At 46.5% G+C, this 23856-nt stretch overlaps 1 protein-coding gene across 4 annotated transcripts in view; it reads left to right on the top strand.

The window, feature by feature from the left end:
- Positions 1-23856, top strand: part of LOC132824350 (excitatory amino acid transporter 2-like) — a 255636-nt gene that overhangs the window by 73814 nt on the left and 157966 nt on the right. Inside the window, exon 2 of one of the 4 annotated variants that reach the window (XM_060838714.1) lies at positions 13359-13485. The exons of 2 other annotated variants lie outside the window; for them this stretch is intronic. The gene's annotated coding sequence lies outside the window, so the exon portion shown is untranslated. Of the gene's footprint in view, positions 1-13314; positions 13486-23856 lie in introns of all 4 variants that reach the window. One more of the 4 variants, XM_060838713.1, reaches the window with a different exon arrangement.

The raw sequence follows: 23856 nt of genomic DNA, 5'->3' as shown, positions 1-23856 counted from the left end.
AGATAAATAGGTTCTTGGTTGTCATGGGAATCAAGGGTTACAGGAAGAAAGCAGGAGAATGGGGTTGAGAAACTTACCAGCCATGATTGAATGGTGGAGCAGACTCGATGGGCTGAAGGACCTAATATCTGCTCCTATGTTTTATGGTCTTATGATTCTTATGTAGATCATAGGGAAGTTGGACAAAGAATTGAAACAGAATTGAAGACGTATTGAATGGAAGAGCAGATTAGCAGATCTGCTTTTTGTAATTCATTCACTCACAGGATGTAGGTGTTGCTGGCTGGGCCAGTATTTATTACCCGTCCCTAGTTACCCCTTAAGCAGGCAGTGATGAGCTGCCTTCTTGAACCACTGCAGTCCACCTGCTGTGGGTTGACCCACAATACCCTGAGGGAGGGAATTCCAGGATTTTGACCCAACGACAGTGAGGGACCACTGATATGTTTCCAAGTCAGGATGATGATTGGCTTGGAGGGGAAATTGCATGTGGTAGTGTTTCTATGTAACTGCAGCCCTTGCCATTCTAGGTGGATGTGCTTGTGGGTTTGGAAGGTGCAGTCTGAAGAGCCTTGGTGTATTCCTACAGTGCATCTTGTAGCTAGTACACACTGCTGCTACTGAGCGTTGGTGGTGGAGGGAGTGGATGCTTGTGGATGTGGTGCCAGTCAAGTGGGCTGCTTTGTCCTGGATGGTGTCAAGCTTCTTGAGTGTTGTTGGAGCTGCACTCATCCAGGCAAGTGAGGAGTATTCCATCATGACCTCATTTTAACCAATTTACCAAAGAGATTAGCTGTCTCTTCTGTGTCCTGGCCCAGTTAACTTTGCATTGAAGTAAATGATGACCCATCTGAACTTGTCAATTTTCAGTGAGGTAAGTTCAGTTGAAACCACCTCTCAGCTTTGGAGTCCCATTCATGGATCAGTGGAACTGAAAGCTGCGTCAGTCTCTCTATAAGGACAATAGCTCTTTCAGGCTGTATTCTTCGGTTCTCCAGGGAACACCCTCATGCCCCTGACATCAGCTTTATAACACTGTTAGGAGAGATTTAGAACATTTCACTACTCTGAAGACACTACTGAAAGGTTTCAGGAAAGATTTACAAGGATGTTACAAGTGTTGGAGGGTTTGAACTGTAGGGAGAGGCGGAATAGGCTGGGACTATTTTCCATGGAGTGTCGGAGGCTGAGGGGTGACCTTATAGAGGTATATAGAATCATGAGAGTCATGACTGGGGTAAATAGACAAGGGCTTTTCCCTGGAGTCTAAAACTAGAGGGCATAGGTTTAAGGTGAGAGAAAGAAGATTTAAAAGGGACCCAAGGGACAACGTTTTTAGACAGCGGGTGCTGCATGTATGGAGTGAGCTGACAGAAGAAGTGGTGGAGGCTGGTACGATTACAATATTTAAAAGGTGTCTGGATGGGTACATGAAGGGTTTGGAGGGATATGGGCCAAGTGTTGGCAAACAGGAGGAGATTAATTTTGGATATCTGATCAATATGGTCGAGTTGGACTGAAGGGGCTGTTTCTATGCTGTACATCTCTATGGCTAGCAAAGGTGAATTCATCATTTGCCCAGGGACCATAAAAACATAGAAGATAGAAGCAGGAGTAGGCCATTCGGCCACTCAAGTTTGTTATACTATTCAATGTGATCATTGAGCTCAATATCCTAATCCTTCCCTCCTTCTATATTCCTTGAGATGTAAGAGCTGTATTAGCCCTCCCTTTCGAGAGAGAGAGGACTGGTGCTGCTTGAACCTGAGGGTCACCATGTCTCAGGCAAGAGGAGAGACTGAGAAGGAGCAATCTGCACTGTAACCTTTGGAATTGAACCCACAAAGTTGGCATCAGTCTGCATGACAAACTCAAAGCCCAGCCGAGTGAGAGGGCTGACTGAGCCATTCAAACAAAAATCACTTTTTTGAAGGGCACAAATATGAATATAAACATGCTGCTGTCCCACTGGCCTCGTGTGTATTTTCAATCATGACTGGTCCATCGGTAGTGGTCACACCATCAGGTACTTGACCCCTATCCCTATGCTGTGCAGCCTCCTCCCTGCACCTCTCCACCTTGTTTCCTGACTTGGCCTCCCATCAGACAGGATCACTTGAGCCAACAGCTTATGTTGCTTAGTGTCATACTTTGTTTAATAATGTTGCTGTGAAGTGCTTTGGGACCTTTAAGGGGCGGTAAGAAATAGCTTGTTGTTGATTCTGATATGTTGGAGTGAAGTATCCAGGTCGTCATGGGTCAGCTTTAGGGCATGACCTGGTCCCTTGCCTGGCTAGACCAGTGGGATTAGTGCCTGTGGGCAGTTTGCCAGAGCAGAGGTAAGCCATCTCATGAAGGGACAATCTGCCTTCTTGGCACCAGCTGTCTCCTTCATGTACATTTGAATTCTTACCAGGCAGCAGATTTCTGGGAGGATCCACTTTTTAGATAATTGGTTGCATCTTCAGGATGGTTCTGATGATCGTGATGAAATATACCATTCCCTGACATGTACCTGAACATTTCTCTCTCTCTCTCTCTCTCTCTCTCTCTCTCTATCTCTATCTCTCCCCCTCAGGAACACTGTCCCCAGTTCCTGAATATTAGGCTGTCTCTCTCCCTCAGGTACACTGTCCCCAGTTACTGAATATCAGGTTGTCTCTCTCCCTCAGTGACATTGTCCCCAGTTAGTAAATATCAGGTTGTCCCTCTCCCTCATAGACACTGTCCCCAGTTACTGAATACCAAGCTGTCCCTCTCCCTCAGGTACACCATCCCAAGTTATGAATATCCGGTTGTCCCTCTCCCTCAGGTACACTGTTCCCCAATACTGAATATCAGGCTGTTTTTCTGCCTCAGGTACACTGTGCCGAGTTACTTAATATCAGGCTGTCCCTCTCCCTCAGGTACACAGTCCCCTGTTACTGAATATCAGATCGTCTCTCTCCCAAGTACATTGTCCCCAGTTACAGAATATCAGGCTGTCTCTTTCCCTTAGTTACACTGTTCCCAGTTACTGAATATCAGGCTCTCTCTCCCTCTCCCTCAGGTACACTATCCCCAGTTCTGAATATCAGGCTATCTCTTTCCCTCAGGTACACTGACCCTAGTTACTGAATATCAGGTTGTCTCTCTCCCTCAGGGACACTGTCCCCAGTTACTGAATATCAGGTTGTCTCTTTCCCTCAGTGACATTGTCCCCAGTTAGTAAATATCAAGCTGTCCCTATCCCTCAGGTACACTGTCCCCAGTTACTGAATATCAGGCTGTCCCTGTCCCTCAGGTTCACTGTCAACAGTTACTGAATATCAGGCTGTCCCTCTCCCTCAGGTACATTGTACCCATTTACTGAGTATCAGGCTGTCACTCTCCCTCAGGTACACTGTTCCCAGTTACTGAACATCAGGCTGCCCTCGCCCTCAGGTACACTGTCTGCAGTTCCTGATTGTCAGACTGTTTTTCTGCCTTAGCTACATTGTCCACAGTTACGGAATATCAGGCTGTCCCTCTCCCTCAGGTACACTGTCCCCAGTTACTGAATATCAGGTTGTCTCTCTCCCAGGTACACTGTCCCCAGTTCCTGAATGTCAGTTTGTCTCTCTTCCTCGGGGACACTGTCCCCTGTTACTGAATATCAGGCTGTCCCTCTCCCTCAGGTACACTGTCACCAATAACTGAATACCAGCCTGTCCCTCTCCCTCAGGTACACTGTCTGCAGTTACTGAATATCAGGCTGTCTCTCCCTCAGGTACACTGTCCCTAGTTACAGAATATCAGGCAGTCCCTCTCCCTCAGGTACACTGTCCCCAGGTACTGAATAGCAGGCTGTCTTTCTCCCTCAGGTACACTGTCCCTAGTTACTAAATATCAGACTGTCTCATTCCCTTAGTTACAGTGTTCCCAATTTCTGAATATCAGGATGTCCCTCCCCCTCAGGCACACTGTCCCCAGGTACTGAATATCAGGCTGTCACTCTCCCTCATGTACACTAATCCCAGTTACTGAATATCAGGCTGTCTGTCTACCCCAGGTACACTGTTCCCACTTACTGAATACCAGTCTGTCTCTTTCCCTCTGGTACATTGTCCGTAGTTACTGAATATCAGGCTGTCTCTTTTCCTTAGTTACACTGTGCCCAGTTACTGAATATCAGGCTGTCTCTTTCCCTCAGGTACACTGTCCCTAGTTACTGAATATCAGGATGTCTCTCTCTCTCTCTCTCTCTCTCTCTCAGGAACACTGTTCCCCGTTACTGAATATCAGGCTGTCCATCTCCCTCAGGTACACTGTCACCAGTTACTGAATATCAGACTGTCTCATTCCTTTAGTTACACTATTCCCAGTTACTGAGTATCAGGCTATCTCTTTCCCTCAGGTACACTGTCCGCAGTGACTGAATATCAGGCTGTCTCTGTCCCTCAGGCACCTTGTCCCCAGTTATGAATATCAGGCTGTCTCTTTCCCTCAGGTACACTGTCCCCAGTAACTGAATATCAGGCTGTCCCTCTCCCTCAGGTACATTGTCGCCAGCTACATAATATCAGACTGTCTCTCTCCTGTGGGTAGACTGTCCCCCGTTACTGACTATCAGGCTGTCTCTCCCTCTCCCTCAGGTACACTAACCCCAGTTACTGAATATCAGGCTGTCTCTTTCCCTCAGGTACATTGACTCTAATTACTGAATATCAGGCAGTCTGTTTCCCTCATGAACACTGTCCCCAGTTACTGAATATCAGGCTGTCTCTCTCCCAGGTACACTGTCCCCAATTACTGAATATCAGGCTGTCACTCTCCCTCAGTGACATTGTCCCCAGTTACTGAATATCAGGCTGTCTCTCTCCCTCAGGTACACTGTCCCCAGTTACTGAATATCAGGCCGTCACTCTCCCTCAGTGACATTGTCCCCAGTTACTGAATATCAGACTGTCTGTCTCCCTCAGGTACTCTGTCGGCAGGTACTGAATATTAGGCTGTCTCTCCCTCTCCTGCAGGTAAACTGTCCACAGTTACTGAATATCAGGCTGTCTGTCTCCCGCAGGTACACTGTCCCCAGTTACTGAATATCAGTCTGTTCCTCACCCTCAGGTACACTGTCCCCAGTTACTGAATATCAGGCTGTCCCGCTCCCTCAGGTACACTGTCCGCAGTTGCTGAATATTGGGCTGTCTCTTTCCCTTAGTTACACTGTTCCCAGTTACAGAATGTCAGGCTGTTTCGTTCCCTCAGGTACACTGTCCCCCGTTACTGAATATCAGGCTGTCTCTCCCTCTCCCTCAGGTACACTAACCCCAGTTACTGAATGTCAGGCTGTCTGTTTCTCTCAGGTACACTGTCTGCAGTTGCTCAATATCAGGCTGTCTCTTTCCCTTAGTTACACTGCCCGCAGTTACTGAATATCAGGCTGTCACTCTCCCGCAGTGACATTGTCCCCAGTTACTGAATACCAGGCTGTCGCTTTCCCTCAGGTACACTGTCCCGCAGTTACTGAATATCAGGCTGTCTCTCTCCCTCAGGTACACTGTCCCTAGTTATTAAATATCAGACTGTCTCATTCCCTTAGTTACAGTGTTCCCAGTTACTGAATATCAGGCTGTCCCTCCCCCTCAAGTTCCCTGTCCCCCTGTTACTGAATATCAGGCTGTCTCTCTCCCTCAGGTACACTGTCTACAGTTACTGAATATCAGGGTGTTTTTCTGCCTCAGGTACATTGTCCAAAGTTGCTGAATATCAGGCTGTCTCTCTCCCATAGTTACACTGTGCCCTGTTACTGAATATCAGGTTGTCTCTCTCCCTCAGGTACACTGTCCCCAGTTACTGAATATCAGGCTGTCTCTTTCCCTCAGGTACACTGTCCCTAGTTACTGAATATCAGGTTGTTTGTTTCCCTCAGGTACACTGTTCGCAGTTACTGAATATCCTGCTGTCTGTCTCCCTCAGGTACACTGTTCCCACTTACTGAATATCAGGCTGTCTCTTTCCCTCAGGTACATTGTTCCCAGTTATTGAATATCAGGCTGTCCCTCTCCCTCAGGTACACTGTCCCCAGGTACTGAATATCAGGCTGTTGCTCTCCGTCAGGTACACTGTCCCCAGTTACTTAATATCAGGCTGTCTGTCTTCCTCAGGTACACTGTCCCTAGTTACTTAATATCAGGCTGTCTGTCTTCCTCAGGTACACTGTCCCTAGTTACTTAATATCAGGCTGTCACTCTCCCCCAGTGACATTGTCCCCAGTTACTGAATATCAGGCTGCCCTCTCCCTCAGGTACACTGTCCCCAGTTACTAAATAGTTTCCTGATGAAGGGCTTATGCTCGAAACGTCGAATTCCCTATTCCTGAGATGCTGTCTGGCCTGCTGTGCTTTGACCAGCAACACATTTTCACCAGTTACTAAATATCAGGCTGTCTCTTTCCCTCAGGTACACTGTCCCCAGTTACTGAATAGCAGGGCTGTCCCTCTCCCTCAGGTACACTATCCGCAGTTGCTGAATATCTGCCTGTCTCTTTCCGTTAGTTGCACTGTTCCCAGTTACAGGATGTCAGGCTGTTTCTTTCCCTCAGGCTGATTGTCCCCAGTTACTAAATATCAGGCTGTGTCTTTCCCTCAGGTACATTGTCGCCAGCTACAGAATATCAGACTGTCTCTCTCCTGCGGGTACACTGTCCCCCACTTACTGAATATCAGGCTGTCTCTTTCCCTGAGGTACATTGACTCTAATTACTGAATATCAGGCAGTCTGTTTCCCTCAGGTACACTGTCCCCAGTTACTGAATATCAGGCTGTCACTCTCCCTCAGTGACATTGTCCCCAGTTACTGAATACCAGGCTGTCGCTTTCCCTCAGGTACACTGTCCCTAGTTACTAAATATCAGACTGTCTCATTCCCTTAGTTACAGTGTTCCCAGTTACTGAATATCAGGCTGTCCCTCCCCCTCAAGTTCCCTGACCCCTGTTACTGAATATCAGGCTGTCTCTCTCCCTCTGGTACACTGTCTACAGTTACTGAATATCAGGGTGTTTTTCTGCCTCAGATACATTGTCCACAGTTGCTGAATATCAGGCTGTCTCTCTCCCGCAGGCACACTATCCACAGTTACTGAATATCAGGCTGTCTCTCTCCCTCAGGTACACTCTTCCCAGTTACTGAATGTCAGGCTGTCTCTCCCACTCCCTCAGGTACACTATCCCCAGTTACTGAATATCAGGCTACCTGTCTCCCTCAGGTACACTGCCTCCAGTTAGTGAATATCAGACTGTCTGTCTCCCTCAGGTACTCTGTCGGCAGGTACTGAATATCAGGCAGTCCCTCTCCCTCAGGTACACTGTCCATAGTTGCTGAATATTGGGCGGTCTGTTTCCCTTAGTTACACTGTTCCCAGTTACAGACTGTCAGGCTGTTTCGTTCCCTCAGATAGGTTGTCCCCAGTTACTAAATATCAGGCTGTCTCTTTCCCTCAGGTACACTGTCCCCAGTTATGAATATCAGGCTGTCTCTCCCTATCCCTCAGGTACATTAACCCCAGTTACTGAATGTCAGGCTGACTGTTTCTCTCAGGTACACTGCCCGCAGTTGCTCAATATCAGGCTGTCTCTTTCCCTTAGTTACACTGTCCCCAGTTACTGAATATCAGGCTGTCCCTCCCCCTCAGGTTCGCTGTCCCCCAGTTACTGAATATCAGGCTGTCTCTCTCCCTCAGGTACACTGTCCACAGTTACTGAATATCAGGCTGTCCCTCTCCCTCAGGTACACTATCACCAGGTACTGAATATCAGGCTGTCACTCTCCGTCAGGTACACTGTCTACAGTTACAGAATATCAGGCTGTCTCTCTCCCTCAGGTACACTGTCTACAGTTACAGAATATCAGGCTGTCTCTCTCCCTCAGGTACGCTGTTCCCACTTACAGAATACCAGGCTGTCTGTTCCCTCTGGTACACTGTCCCCAGTTACAGAATATCAGGCTGTCTGTCTCCCTCAGGTACACTGTCCCAATTACTTAATATCAGGCTGTCTGTCTCCCTCAAGTACACTGTCCCCAGTTACTGAATATCAGGCTGTCTCTCTCCTTCGAGTACACTGTCCCCTGTTACTGAATATCAGGCTGTCTCTCCCTCTCAGGTACGCTGTTCCCAGTTACTGAATACCAGGCTGTCTGTTCCCTCTGGTACACTGCCTTCAGTTACTGAATATCAGGCTATCCCTCTCCCTCAGGTACATTGTCCCCAGTTACTGAATATCAGGCTGTCTGTCTCCCTCAGGTACACTGCCTCCAGTTACTGAATATCAGGCTGTATCTCTTCCTCAGGCACACTGTTCCCAGTTACTGAATATCAGGCTGTCTCTTTCCCTCAGGTGCTCTGTCCCCAGTTACTGAATATCAGGCTGTCCCTCTCCCTCAGGTACACTGTCCCCTGTTACTGAATATCAGACTGTATCTCCCTCTCCCTAAGGTACACTAACCCCACTTACTGAATATCAGGCTGTCTCTCTCCCTCAGGTACACTGTCCCCCAGTTACTGAATATCAGGCTGTCTCTCTCCCTCAGGTACACTGTCCCCATTTACTGAATATCAGGCTGTCCCTCTCCCTCAGGTACACTGTCCCCCAGTTACTGAATATCAGGCTGTATCTCTTCCTCAGGTGCACTCTCTGCAGTTGCTGAATATCAGGCTGTCTCTTTCCCTTAGTTAGACTGTTCTCAGTTACAGAATGTCAGGCTGTTTCTTTCCCTCAGGTAGATTGTCCCCAGTTACTAAATATCAGGCTGACTCTTTCCCTCAGGTACATTGTCGCCAGTTACAGAATATCAGACTGTCTCTCTCCTGCGAGTACACTGTCCCCAGTTACTGAATATCAGGCTGTATCTCTCCTGCGAGTACACTGTCCCCAGTTACTGAATATCAGGCTGTCTCTTTCTCTCAGGTACACTGCCCCAGTAGCTGAATATCAGGCTGTCCCTCTCCCTCAGGTGCACTCTCTGCAGTTGCTGAATATCAGGCTGTCTCTTTCCCTTAGTTAGACTCTTCTCAGTTACAGAATGTCAGGCTGTTTCTTTCCCTCAGGTAGATTGTCCCCAGTTTCTAAATATCAGGCTGTCTCTTTCTCTCAGGTACACTGTCCGCAGTAACTGAATATCAGGCTGTTCCTCTCCCTCAGGTACATTGTCCCCAGTTACTGAATATCAGACTGTCTCTCTCCCTCAGGTACAGTGTCTCCAGTTACTGAATATCAGGCTGTCTGTCTCCCTCAGGTACTCTGACCCCAGTTACTGAATATCAGGCTGTCTCTCCCACTCCCTCAGGTACACTGTCCCCAGTTACTGAATATCAGTCTGTCTGTCTCCCTCAGGTACACTGTCCCTAGTTACAGAATATCAGGCAGTCCCTCTCCCTCAGGTACACTGTCCTCAGTTACTGAATATCAGGCTGTCTCTCTCCCTCAGGTACTCTGTCACTAGTTATTAATATCAGACTGTCTCATTCCCTTAGTTACAGTCTTCCCAGTTACTGAATATCAGTCTGTCTGTCTCCCTCAGGTACACTGTCCACCAGTTACTGAATATCAGGCTGTCCCTCTCCCTCAGGTACACTGTCACCAGGTACTGAATATCAGGCTGTCACTCTCCGTCAGGTACACTGTCTACAGTTACTGAATATCAGTCTGTCTGTCTCCCTCAGGTACACTGTCCACCAGTTACTGAATATCAGGCTGTCCCTCTCCCTCAGGTACACTGTCACCAGGTACTGAATATCAGGCTGTCACTCTCCGTCAGGTACACTGTCTACAGTTACAGAATATCAGGCTGTCTCTCTCCCTCAGGTACGCTGTTCCCACTTACTGAATACCAGGCTGTCTATTCCCTCAAGTACACTGTCCCCAGTTACAGAATATCAGGCTGTCTCTCTCCCTCAGGTACGCTGTTCCCACTTACTGAATATCAGGCTGTCTGTCTCCCTCAGGTACATTGTCCCAATTACTTAATATCAGGCTGTCTGTCTCCCTCAGGTACACTGTCCCCAGTTACTGAATATCAGGCTGTCTGTCTTTCTCAGGTACACTATTCCCAGTTACTGAATATCAGCCTGTCTCTCTCCCTCAGGTACAGTGTCTCCAGTTACTGAATATCAGGCTGTCTGTCTCCCTCAGGTACTCTGTCCGCAGTTGCTGAATATTGGGCTGTCTCTTTCCGTTAGTTGCACTGTTCCCAGTTACAGAATGTCAGGCTGTTTCTTTCCCTCAGATAGATTGTCCCCAGTTACTAAATATCAGGCTGTCTCTTTCCCTCAGGTACACTGTCCGCAGTAACTGAATATCAGGCTGTTCCTCTCCCTCAGGTACATTGTCCCCAGTTACTGAATATCAGACTGTCTCTCTCCTGCGAGCACACTGTCCCCTGTTACTGAATATCAGGCTGTGTCTCCCTCTCCCTCAGGTACACTGTCCCCAGTTACTGAATATCAGTCTGTCTGTCTCCCTCAGGTACACTGTCCCTAGTTACAGAATATCAGGCAGTCCCTCTCCCTCAGGTACACTGTCCTCAGTTACTGAATATCAGGCTGTCTCTCTCCCTCAGGTACTCTGTCACTAGTTATTAATATCAGACTGTCTCATTCCCTTAGTTACAGTCTTCCCAGTTACTGAATATCCGGCTGTCTGTCTCCCTCAAGTACACTGTCCACCAGTTACTGAATATCAGGCTGTCCCTCTCCCTCTGGGACACTGTCCCCAGTTACTGAATATCAGGCTGTTCCTCTCCCTCAGGTACATTGTCACCAGGTACTGAATATCAGGCTGTCACTCTCCGTCAGGTACACTGTCTACAGTTACAGAATATCAGGCTGTCTCTCTCCCTCAGGTACGCTGTTCCCACTTACTGAATATCAGGCTGTCTGTCTCCCTCAGGTACACTGTCCCAATTACTTAATATCAGGCTGTCTGTCTCCCTCAGGTACACTATTCCCAGTTACTGAATATCAGGCTGTATCTCTTCCTCAGGCACACTGTTCCCACTTACTGAATATCAGGCTGTCTCTCTCCCTCAGATGCACTCTCCGCAGTTGCTGAATATCAGTTTGTCTCTTTCCCTTAGTTAGACTGTTCCCAGTTACAGAATGTCAGGCTGTTTCTTTCCCTCAGGTACACTGTCCCCAGTAGCTGAATATCAGGCTGTCTCTCCCTCTCCCTCAGGTACACTGTTCCCACCTACTGAATATCAGGCTGTCTCTTTCTCTCAGGTACACCGTCCCTCGTTACTGAATATCAGGCTGTCTCTTTCCCTCAGGTACACTGACTCTAGTTACTGAATATCAGGCAGTCTGTCTCTCTAGGTACACTGTCCCCAGTTACTGAATATCAGGCTATCCCTCTCCCTCAGGTACACTGTCCCCTGTTTCTGACTATCAGGCGATCTGTCTCCCTCAGGTACACTGTCCCCAGTTACTGAATATCAGGTTATCTCTCTCCTTCAGGTACACTGTCCCCAATTACTGAATATCAGGCTGTCACTCTCCCTCAGTGACATTGTCCCCAGTTACTGAATATCAGGCTGTCTCTTTCCCTCAGGTACACTGTCCCCAGTTACTGAATATCAGGCTGTCACTCTCCCTCAGTGACATTGTCCCCAGTTACTGAATATCAGGCTGTCTCTCTCCCTCAGGTACACTGTCCCTAGTTACTAAATATCAGACTGTCTCATTCCCTTAGTTACAGTGTTCCCAGTTACTGAATATCAGGCTGTCCCTCCCCCTCAAGTTCCCTGTCCCCCTGTTACTGAATATCAGGCTGTCTCTCTCCCTCTGGTACACTGTCTACAGTTACTGAATATCAGGGTGTTTTTCTGCCTCAGGTTCACTCTCCACAGGTACTGAATATCAGGCTGTCTCTCTCCCGCAGGCACACTATCCACAGTTACTGAATATCAGGCTGTATCTCCCACTCCCTCAGGTACACTGTCCCCAGTAACTGAATATCAGGCTGTCCGTCTCCCTCAGGTACATTGTCCCCAGTTACTGAATATCAGACTGTCTCTCTCCTTCGAGTACACTGTCCCCTGTTACTGAATATCAGGCTGTCTCTCTCCTTCGAGTACACTGTCCCCTGTTACTGAATATCAGGCTGTCTCTCCCTCTCCCTCAGGTACACTGTCCCCAGTTACTGAATATCAGGCTGTCTCTCCCTCTCCCTCAGGTACACTAACCCCAGTTACTGAATATCAGGTTGTCTGTCTCCCTCAGGTACACTGCCTTCAGTGACTGAATATTAGGCTGTATCTCTTCCTCAGGCACACTGTTCCCAGTTACTGAATATCAGGCTGTCATTTTCCGTCTGGTACACTGTCCCCAGTTACTGAATATCAGGCTGTCCCTCTCCCTCAGGTGCACTCTCCGCAGTTGCTGAATATCAGGCTGTCTCTTTCCCTTAGTTAGACTGTTCTCAGTTACAGAATGTCAGGCTGTTTCTTTCCCTCAGGTAGATTGTCCCCAGTTACTAAATATCCGGCTGTCTCTTTCCCTCAGGTACACTGCCCCAGTAGCTGAATATCAGGCTGCTCCTCTCCCTCAGGTACACTGTCCGCAGTTGCTGAATATCTGCCTGTCTGTTTCCCTTAGTTGCACTGTTCCCAGTTACAGAATGTCAGGCTGTTTCGTTTCCTCAGGTAGATTGTCCCCAGTTACTAAATATCAGGCTGTCTCTTTCCCTCAGGTACATTGTCGCCAGTTACAGAATATCAGACTGTCTCTCTCCTGCGAGTACACTGTCCGCAGTTGCTGAATATCTGCCTGTCTGTTTCCCTTAGTTGCACTGTTCCCAGTTACAGAATGTCAGGCTGTTTCGTTTCCTCAGGTGCACTCTCCGCAGTTGCTGAATATCAGTTTGTCTCTTTCCCTTAGTTAGACTCTTCTCAGTGACAGAATATCAGGCTGTCCCTCTCCCTCAGGTACATTGTCCCCAGTTACTGAATATCAGGCTGTCTCTCTCCTGCGAGTGCACTGTCCCCTGTTACTGAATATCAGGCTGTCTCTTTCTCACAGGTACACTCTCCCTCGTTACTGAATATCAGGCTGTCTCTCTCCCTCAGGTACTCTGTCCCCAGTTACTGAATATTAGTCTGTCCCTCTCCCTCAGGTACACTGTCCCCCAGTTACTGAATATCAGGCTGTCTCTTTCCCTCAGGTACACTGTCCCCAGTTACTAAATATCTGGCTGTGTCTCTCCCCCAGGAACACTGTCCTCAGTTCCTGAATATCAGGCCGTCTGTACCTCAGGTACACTGTCCCCAGTTTCTGAATATTAGTCTGTCTCTCTCCCTCAGGTGCACTGTCTCCAGTTTCTGATATCAGGCTGTCTCTCTCCCAGTTAGGAGAAACTGAGGACTGCAAAAGCTGGAGATCAGGCAGCATCCAAGGAACAGGAGAGTCGACGTTTCGGGCATCCGCCTTTCTGCAGGAACGAGGAAAGTGTGTCCAGCAGGCTAAGATAAAAGGTAGGGAGGAGGGATTTGTGGGAGGGGCTTTGGAAATGCGATAGATGGAAGGAGGTCAAGGTGAGGGTGATAGTCTAGTGTGGGGGTTGGGTCAGAGAGGTCAGGAAGAAGATTGCAAGTTAGGACGGCGGTGCTGAGTTCGTGGGATTTGACTGAGGCAAGGTGGGGGGAGGGGAAATGAGGATACTGGAGAAATCTGAGTTCATCCCTTATAGTTGGAGAGTTCCTAGGCGGAAGATGAGGCACTCTTCCTCCAGCCGTCATGTTGCTCTGGTCTGGCGATGGAGGGGTCCAAGGACCTGCACGTCCTTGGTAGAGTGGGAGGGAGAGTTGAAGTGTTGCGCCACGGGGTGGTTGGGTTGGTTGGTCCGGGCGTCCCAGAGGTGTTCCCTGAAACGTTCCGCAAGTAGGCGGCCTGTCTCCCCAATATAGAGGAGGCCACATCGGGTGCAGCGGATGCAGTAAATGATGTGTGTGGAGGTGCAGGTGAATTTGTGGCGGATATGGAAGGATCCCTTGGGGCCTTGGAGGGAAGTAAGGGAGGAGGTATGGGCGCAAGTTTTGCATTTCTTGTGGTTGCAGGGGAAGGTGCCGGGGGTGGAGGTTGGGTTGGTGGGGGGTGTGGACCTGACGAGGGAGTCACGGAGGGAGTGGTCTTTGCGGAACGCTGATAGGGGAGGGGAGGGAAATATATCCTTGGTGGTGGGGTCTGTTTGGAGGTGGTGGAAATGACAACGGATGATACGTTGTATACGGAGGTTGGTGGGGTGGTAGGTGAGAACCTGTGGGGTTCTGTCCTGGTGGCGGTTGGAGGGGCGGGGCTCAAGGGCAGAGGAACGGGAAGTGGAGGAGATGCGGTGGAGGGCATCGTCGGTCACGTCTGGGGGGAATCTGCGGTCCTTGAAGAAGGAGGCCATCTGGGCTGTACGGTATTGGAACTGGTCCTCCTGGGAGCTGTTGCGGTGGAGCCAAAGGAATTGGGAATACGGGATGGAGTTTTTACAGTGGGCAGGGTGGGAGGACGTGTAGTCTAGGTAGCTGTGGGAGTCAGTCGGTTTATAGTAAATGTCCGTGTTGATTTGGTCACCTGAGATAGAAATGGAAAGGTCTAGGAAGGGGAGGGAGGAGTCTGAGACAGTCCAGGTGAATTTGAGGTCGGGATGGAAGGTGTTGGTAAAGTTGATGAACTGTTCAACCTCCTCATGGGAGCACGAGGCAGCGCCGATACAGTCATCGATGTAGCGGAGGAAAAGGTGGAGGGTGGTGCCAGTGTAGCTGCAGAAGATGCTACATATCCTATGAAGAGGCAGGCATACCTGGGGCCCATGCGGGTGCCAATGGCTACTCCTTTGGTTTGGAGGAAGTGGGAGGATTGGAAAGAGAAGTTGTTCAGGGTGAGGACCAGTTCAGTCAGTCGAAGAGGGTGTCAGTGGAAGGGTACTGGTTGGTAAGTCCCTCCTCCCTACCTTTTATCTTAGCCTGGTGGATACACTTTCCTCATTCCTGAAGAAGGGCTCATGCCTGAAACGTCAATTCCCCTGCCCCTTGGATGCTTCCTGACCTGCTGCACTTTTCCAGCAACACGTTTTCAGCTCTCTCCCAGTTACTCAATAGCAGGCTTTCTCCCCCGCAGGTACAAGGTCACCTGTTACTGAATATCAGGCTGTCTCTCTCCTCTCAAATATATTTACATATTATTCATTAATGGATTTAGGCTTCCCTTACAAGGCCTAGAATTAGTACCTCTCCCTAGCTGCCCTCAGTTAGATTATGGTGTGCAGTGCTCCGCAACATCTCCCAGCTCAGAGACAATGCTGTGAAGGTAATCCTACTGTGCTGTCATGAAGAGGTTCAGATTGTCGCCAAATCACAGTGAAGGAATGATGGTCCAGTTGTCTTACCTGTACAGGATGGTTTGAAATTTAGAGGGAATATTCAATTGGTGTTGTCTAAAGGAGCTGCTCTTCTGTCCTTGCAGATTAGATTAGTTTAGATTCCCTACAGTGCGGAAACAGGCATTTCGGCCCAACAAGTCCATACCGACCCTCTGAAGAGTAACCCATTCAGTCCATCACTTCCATGCAGGCTCTCTGTGACAGCATTTTCACTCATTTTATTCCTCTGCTGATTAACCCAGTCCTGCTTTACTGGTACTGCGTTCCACATTGACAGTCCCATTTGAATCTGCCTCCACCATCATCTCAGGCAATGCATTCCACTTGCTACATGAGAAAGGTTCATCACAATTATTTCAATGCCCCCACTAAAGGGAACAGCTCCTCCCTATCAATTCCACCTCGAACTTTCATGATTTGGATTATCTCCATCAATCTCCTCTGAACGTATTCAAAGAAAAAAGGCCCTGACTTATTGAAACTGTCCTCACAACTGAATTCCCTGACCCATGGAACTATGCTTCTCTGCATCTTCTTTGATGTCTTCAAATGCTTCCTGAAGTGTGGTACTTAGATTGAATGAAATACTTCGGTTATGGCTAAACCAATGTTTTGCGATGGTCCATCATTATTCTCTTGCTTCTGTGGTCCATATTTTGCAAGTCCGGAATCTCACATGCCACTACTTCAGTCTCGTACTCAGCACGAGTACACATATGGTCTGGAACTTGCTGCCCCTGCGTTGTTTCAAAATTGCGTCTTCATATTGTCCCTCCTTGTTATTGCAACAAGTATTAGAGAGGCAATGGTAGTCTATATTGTTACAACTGGTAATGCAGAGGATAAAAACAGTAAATGCTGGACTGACTGAGGAGGTCACAGCTGCAAATGTGTTGCTGGTCAAAGCACAGCAGGTTAGGCAGCATCTCAGGAATAGAGAATTCGACGTTTCGAGCATAAGCCCTTCCTGATGAAGGGCTTATGCTCGAAACGTCGAATTCTCTATTCCTGAGATGCTGCCTAACCTGCTGTGCTTTGACCAGCAACACATTTGCAGCTGTGATCTCCAGCATCTGCAGACCTCATTTTTTACTCGATGACTGAGGAGGTCAGGCAGGATTTGTGAAGATTAACCAGAGAGAATCTGAGGTTGTGAAGAAATGACACAGACCTGAAACATTCAGTTGTTTTCCTCCATGGATGTTGCCCGACATGCTGAGTATTTTCAGCACCCTTTGCTTTAATTTGAACTTTTCCAGCATCCACAGAATTGTACTCATGTATTATTGCAGCAAGAGGGTGCTGTAATCCACCCTGCAATACTGGAGAGTGTGATAGAGGGAGCTATGATCCCTGCTGTGACAAAACAGTGATGATCTATATGGTTACAGTATACCTTGGTGCAGACTGGAGAGGTGTAATGTCTACTGATATCACACATTGTGAGCAGACACCTTAGTGTGTCAATGTTTTGTGTCCTGGCTGGGTAAGTCTTACCTGTACAGTTCATATCATTCTATAAAGGTATTGTCACAAGGGATTTATGGTGCTCACTTTTATATCACAGTGTTACAAAGAAACCTACGAACCAAACAGTTACACACAATCTGATTTAAGAAGGTGCTGTATATATCAGTGACATGTAGAGAGGGAGCTTTAACCCACGCCGTATATATCAGTGATATTTACAGAGGGGCTGTAACCCACACCGTATATATCAGTGACATTTACAGAGGAAACTACAACCCACACCGTATATATCAGTGACATTTACAGAGGGAGCTGTAACCCACACCGTATATATCAGTGACATTTACAGAGGGGCTGTAACCCACACCGTATATATCAGTGACATTTACAGGGGAAACTACAACCCACACCGTATATATCAGTGACATTTACAGAGGGAGCTGTAACCCACACCGTATATATCAGTGATATTTACAGAGGGAGCTGTAACCCACACCATATATATCAGTGACATTTACAGAGGAAACTATAACCTACACTATCTTTCAGTGACATTTATAAAAGGAGTTGCAACCCACAACGTATATATCAGTGACATTTACAGAGGAAACTACAACCCACACTGTATATATCAGTGGCATTTACAGAGGAAACTACAACCCACACTGTATATATCAGTGACATTTACAGAGGGAGCTGTAACCCACACTGTATATATCAGTGACATTTACAGAGGGAGCTGTAATCTACACCGTATATATCAGTGATATTTACAAAGGGAGCTGTAACCCACACCGTATATATCAGTGGCAATTACAGATGGAGCTGTAACCCACACCATATATATCAGTGACATTTACAGAGGAAAGTACAACCCACACTATCTTTCAGTAACATTTACAAAAGGAGTTGCAACCTACACCATATATATCAGTGACATGTAGAGAGGGAACTTTAACCCACACTGTATATATCAGTGACATTTACAGAGGGAGCTGTAACCCACACCGTATATATCAGTGATATTTACAGAGGAAACTACAACCCACACTATCTTTCAGTGACATTTACAAAAGGAGTTGCAACCTACACCGTATATATCAGTGACATGTAGAGAGGGAGCTTTAACCCACACCGTATATATCAGTGACATTTACAGAGGAAACTACAACCCACACGTATATATCAGTGACATTTACAGAGGGAGCTGTAACCCACACCGTATATATCAATGATATTTACAGAGGGAACTAAAACCCACACCGTATATATTAGTGACATTTGCAGAGGGAGTTGTAACCCACACCGTATATATCAGTGACATTTACAGAGGGAGCTGTAACCCACACCGTATATATCAGTGACATTTACAGAGGGAACTATAAACCACACCGTATATATCAGTGACATTTACAGAGGGAGCTGTAACCCATACCGTATATATCAGTGATATTTACAGAGGGAGCTGTAACCCACACCATATATACCAGTGATATTTACGGAGAGAACTGTAACCCACACTGTATATATCAGTGACATTTACAGAGAGAGCTGTAACCCACACCATATATATCAGGGTTATTTACAGAGGGAGCTGTAACCCACACCGTATATATCAGTGACATTTACAGAGGGAGCTGTAACCCACACCGTATATATCAGTGACATTTACAGAGGGAACTATAACCCACACTGTATATATCAGTGACATTTACAGAGGGAGCTGTAACCCACACCGTATATATCAGTGACAATTACAGAGGGAGCTGTAACCCACGCCATATAGATCAGTGACATTTGCAGAGGGAGCTGTAACTGACACCGTATATATCAGTGACATTTGCAGAGGGAGCTGTAACCCACGCCATATAGATCAGTGACATTTACAGAGGAAGCTGTAACTGACACCGTATATATCAGTGACATTTACAGAGGGAGCTGTAACCCAAGCCATATAGATCAGTGACATTTACAGAGGGAGCTGTAACTGACACCGTATATATCAGTGACATTTACAGAGGGAGCTGTAACCCACACCGTATATATCAGTGATATTTACAGAGGGAGTTGTAACTCACACTGTATATATCAGTGACATTTACAGAGGGAGCTGTAACCCACACCGTATATATCAGTGACATTTACAGAGGGAGCTATAACCCACACTGTATAGATCAGTGACATTTACAGAGGGAGCACCATTCACTAAGTCACTCATCACTCAAACACCACAACAAGGCTGTGAGCAGTAGTGCTATTGTGGAGGTGCAATACTATCAGAGTGAACTTTTCACGGCTGGTGTAAATACATGCCTGGACCTCGGAGTATCTTTCAGCTGGACAATTAATACTTCCTGGTGGTGCTGGAATTCTAACTCTTGTGCTGTAAACTGTCACATCGATAAAGTGACACCAAGACCCCCTCTCCTATTCCTCTCCCTATGTAATAGAATATGTTGTAAGCAAACGTGTTGATGCCTTTCTCTTAACCCCTGAAGTGGGCCATGGACAATTATTTATCAGCAGTACAAGCCTTTATCTTGATTAAAACGATGGATCTGTTTTGCCTTCCCCCTCGCCAAGGAGTCTCGGTCACATATACTCCCTCAACACTGAACCTAGTGACCTTTTAAACACGCTGTGTTGAAGAGGCAGTCAGTTACAAGGTTAATACTGCTTCATATAGCATCTACTGTTGGAATCAAGAACCGTAACTCTGGACGACAAACTAAAAACCTCTGGCCTGTGAAAAACAGCACGCAAACTCTATGTGTATCTGAACAACAAAGCAGAAATTACATTTCAGCAACATCCAGGAAGGTTTAAACAGAAGTAACAGTCACTGACTCCTGAAATTCTGATTCGCTCACAAAGAAATTCCAGACTGACAACTCCAGCTTTCCAATCCATTTTTAATGAAAGGATATTGATAAACTGGTATTTATCAGTTAGCCTGTACTCAAGTTGTTGAATGATCTCTTTATTTTTGTGATTAGGTCCCTCCTTGTGTGTTTGGCATATGTTTGTGTGTGAAGTTTTCCCTACCTCTAAGGGTGTGTGTCACTGAGTGTTTTGAGATAGTCTAGGAGTGTGCCTGATTTAACTTCACAACAGCGTTGTTGGCAGGCATGGGGAAAACTGTAAAAACAAGGAAGGCGTTAAATCACAACCTTCTTTGGAGCACGTGGTAAGAACACAGGGAGAGAGTTTTGATTTAAAGCTCAAAGTCTGCCCGTAACTTGTGAGTAATTGTACAGAGACCCTATACAACACTAGGAGCAGTGGGTACAGATTCTTCATGTCATATAGGACAAGGCAGTACCTCTGATAAAGCTGGATGAGGTGGAGCTCTGAAGATTTCTTTGGGCACAGTTTTAATGATCTTCACAGAAAAGGACCTCATGGCACGATTCATCAAGGAGGGCTTCATGGTCAGCAGTCAAAGACTTGTAGACATGACATGAAATGAACTGCAGCAGGACAGTTCGGAACTCTTTGGAGGTGGAGTAATTCCGAGTCATTCCAAGATGGAAATTGGGTGTCACTGATCTGTAGGAGATGCCCTCCATTGAGGTTTAGCTGGAGAGCTAACAGCTATCAGAGGCTCTGTTAGTCAATTTAAAACCCTTTATGGGCTTGGGAAAACTTTTTTTTAGAGCAAGTTAAGATTTTCAGTCTGTGAGAGTGAAGGCTGATGGTTTAGCAAGCTGTAAAGAAGGAACGGGGTACTCTCCAAGCAAGACTGAAAGCCTTTGAAGTTACTTTAACTTTAGAACAAAGGATGTTCTTGAGAGACCAAGATTTCACAGAAAGAGTTCAGCGGGGGAGTCCCATAGTTTCTGGAGAAAACCATTCAGATACTGAGTGAAACACAGGTCTGCAAGCAATGTCGATCAATCTTAAGAGGAAAGAAAACGCAGCTTTATCGCAGGAGATCAGCAGAAACAATTCAATTCTTAAGGTTCAAAAGACCCTAAAGACAACAATAGAGTTGGCAGGACAGACACCAGATATTAAAAGTCCTTGCTAATGCTGTGGAGCAAGGGAACTTTACAGACACTAGCAGTACCCAGTGCAATGGGCCAGACCAAACCTCCTCTAAATATTTTAAGAAGATAGCTTAGACCCTAACTTTTTTTCTTATTTTAAAGGCAACTGCCAGGTCTTGCCTTCCAGATGCAATTCAATTGGTCAAACTATCAGACTTGAAGCAAAACTCACTTTATTCATATGCTACAGTTAAAATACAACAAACAAAAGAAGAAATTAGAACATGGTAACTCTACTGGAAAACTTAACAGTAGATTATTTAACTACGAAACAATAGCTGTTCCAATATAATAACATCCTACAAACACACCCTTGGCAAAGTCAAGTTCAGAAAAATAGACATGTCTCATATGCAATTCTGCAGTCCAGAAAGAAGAACATCAAGGGAAAACTCTGCGAGAGAGAGAGAGAGAGAGAACAGCAAGGAGAGATGTACTGTGGCTTCCAAACCTAGCAACTGCAACTGAAAAATGAAACTAAAAATCCTAGTTCTGGGAGAGCTTGACCCCACCCATTCAGGTTGCTTCTATTGTTTCAACTTAAAAAAAAGACCCCAGGCCTCACAAGCTGTTTACTTTATTGGATTCAAACAGACAACTCAGTAACACTGTCTTAAAATCTCTCTTCAAAAAACAGACAAAATATACCTTTCAAAGCTATAGCTATTAAAAAAGAATGCTTTGTCTGCAATACAATAATTGACCACAAATCCATCAGGAAATGATTAGCACATAGCACTCTTGAGACCGTGTGGATACAGGAGAGAGTGGATCCTGTCGCCTGGTTCCCTGAGCAGACTATAAAAAATAAGGCAGAATCCCTCATTGCCAGAACTTTCCAACAAGCACCAAGACATCCCCTGGCTGGTGGTGAGAAGGGCAGTGCACATCAGATCCTTCATGTATGCCTGGTCTCTGTGTGCCGACACACGCTGCCCTTGAAACAGCTACGGGGGGAGGTTCGAGACTGTCACACATATCTGTTGAGAATATGCCTTTGCAAAGAAAGTATGGAGAAAGATGCAGTGGCTTTTCTTGAGGTTTGTCCCAAGCAGCTCCTGATGCAGGACTCTGAACTGCATGGTCTGTTCCCGGGTTGCACACTGAGAGAAACGCGACTGCGTCTGGAGGACCATCAACTCAGCGAAAGACGCTCTTTGGTTTGCCCGAAACGTGTTGGTTTTCCAGTGTTGACCTCAACTGAGCGTTGCAGACTGGTACGTGAATTCCCTCTACAAAGGGAATTCATGAGGTGAAAGGACCCTCAGGCGCTGCATGAAATGATGACCTGTTTCGGTTGGAAAGACATCCTTGGTGAGGGAAATCCGAGAGATTCTGTAGTGTGTAAATGGATTTTCAGACCTCCCACTGTCAGGAATAGAATAGAAGTTAACTATCTTTAAGCCTGAGTTCTCCCATTCTTCCAAGTCCAGAGAGAACAGATAGTGAAACTTCCTAATGCCTGAAATTAGTGAAGTCAGAGAGATGGGAGGGAAATAGGAGAGTGGTAAAAGTAATTATCCACACAAATAAGTAAATACTCACACTGGAAAATATCATGGAATAGATGTTGCATAAGAGTTTAAAAGGATCAATCTCAAGGACTACTGCCCAGTGTGATAATAAACCAACTTGGTGCAGGAGAGCTTACGTTGACAAAGGAGTAAGACCTACCTCTGGTTCCTTAAACATTCTGCATCAATACAAGCTCACCATCGTCATTTGTACAAAGGGGTAAACTATACTCATACACGAGCTGTCACAAAGCATGACAAACTAGCAGACAAGGGTACTAGCATTCTGATAAGCCATCCAGTCTCAGGTGGGGCTGTGCACACCATATTGTTATGTCAGAATTTATTAGAAATGTGTGGTTTAATCTATGCTGCTATATCAGTGTGATCATCAGAGTGGTACAGAGGGCAGTGTAATCCATGCTGTTATATCAGAGAGTGTTGCAGAGGACAGTGTAATCCATGCTGTTATATCAGAGAGTGTTACAGAGGGCAGTGTAATCCATGCTGTTATATCAGAGAGTGTGACGGAGGGCAGTGTAATCCATGCTGTTATATCAGTGAGTGTTACAGAGTGCAGTGTAATCCATGCTGTTATATCAGAGAGTGTTACAGAGGGCAGTGTAATCCATGCTGTTATATCAGAGAGTGTTGCAGATGGCAGTGTAATCCATGCTGTTACATCAGAGAGTGTTACAGATGACAGTGTAATCCGTGCTGTTATATCAGAGAGTGTTAGAGAGGACAGTGTAATCCATGCTGTTACATCAGCGAGTGTTACAGAGGGCAGTGTAATCCATGTTGTTATATCAGAGAGTGTTACAGAGGACAGTGTAATCCATGCTGTTATATCAGAGAGTGTTGCAGCAGGAGTGTAGTCCATGCTGGTATATCAGAGAGTGTTACAGAGGACAGTGTAACCCATGCTGTTACATCAGCGAGTGTTACAGAGGGCAGTGTAATCCATGTTGTTATATCAGAGAGTGTTACAGAGGACAGTGTAATCCATGCTGTTATATCAGAGAGCGTTGCAGAGGGCAGTGTAATCCATGCTGTTATATCAGCGAGTGTGATCGAGAGCAGTGTAATTCATGCTGTTATATCTGAGAGTGTTACAGAGGGCAGTGTGATAGTGCTGTTATATCAGAGATTCTTACAGAAGGCTGTGTAATCGTGCTGTTACATCAGCGTGTTGCAGAGGTCTGTGTAATCCGAGATGTTACATCAGACGGTCTTGTGGAGCGCAGTGTGATCCATGCCGTAATATCAGAGAGTGTTGCAGAGGGCAGTGTAATCCATGCTGTTATATCAGGCAGTGTTGCACGGGTCAGTGTATCCATGGTGTTACATCAAAGTGTGTAACAGAGAGCAGAATAATCCATGATGGGAGATCAGAGAGTGTTGCAGAGGGCAGTTTAATCCATGCTGTTATATCAGAGAGTG

The sequence above is a fragment of the Hemiscyllium ocellatum genome, chromosome 18, assembly GCF_020745735.1.
Source record: "Hemiscyllium ocellatum isolate sHemOce1 chromosome 18, sHemOce1.pat.X.cur, whole genome shotgun sequence".
In the NCBI taxonomy this organism is placed as follows: domain Eukaryota; kingdom Metazoa; phylum Chordata; class Chondrichthyes; order Orectolobiformes; family Hemiscylliidae; genus Hemiscyllium; species Hemiscyllium ocellatum.
The sequence above is the reverse complement of the archived record's forward strand: the minus strand, read 5'-3'. Positions and strand labels throughout refer to the sequence as shown.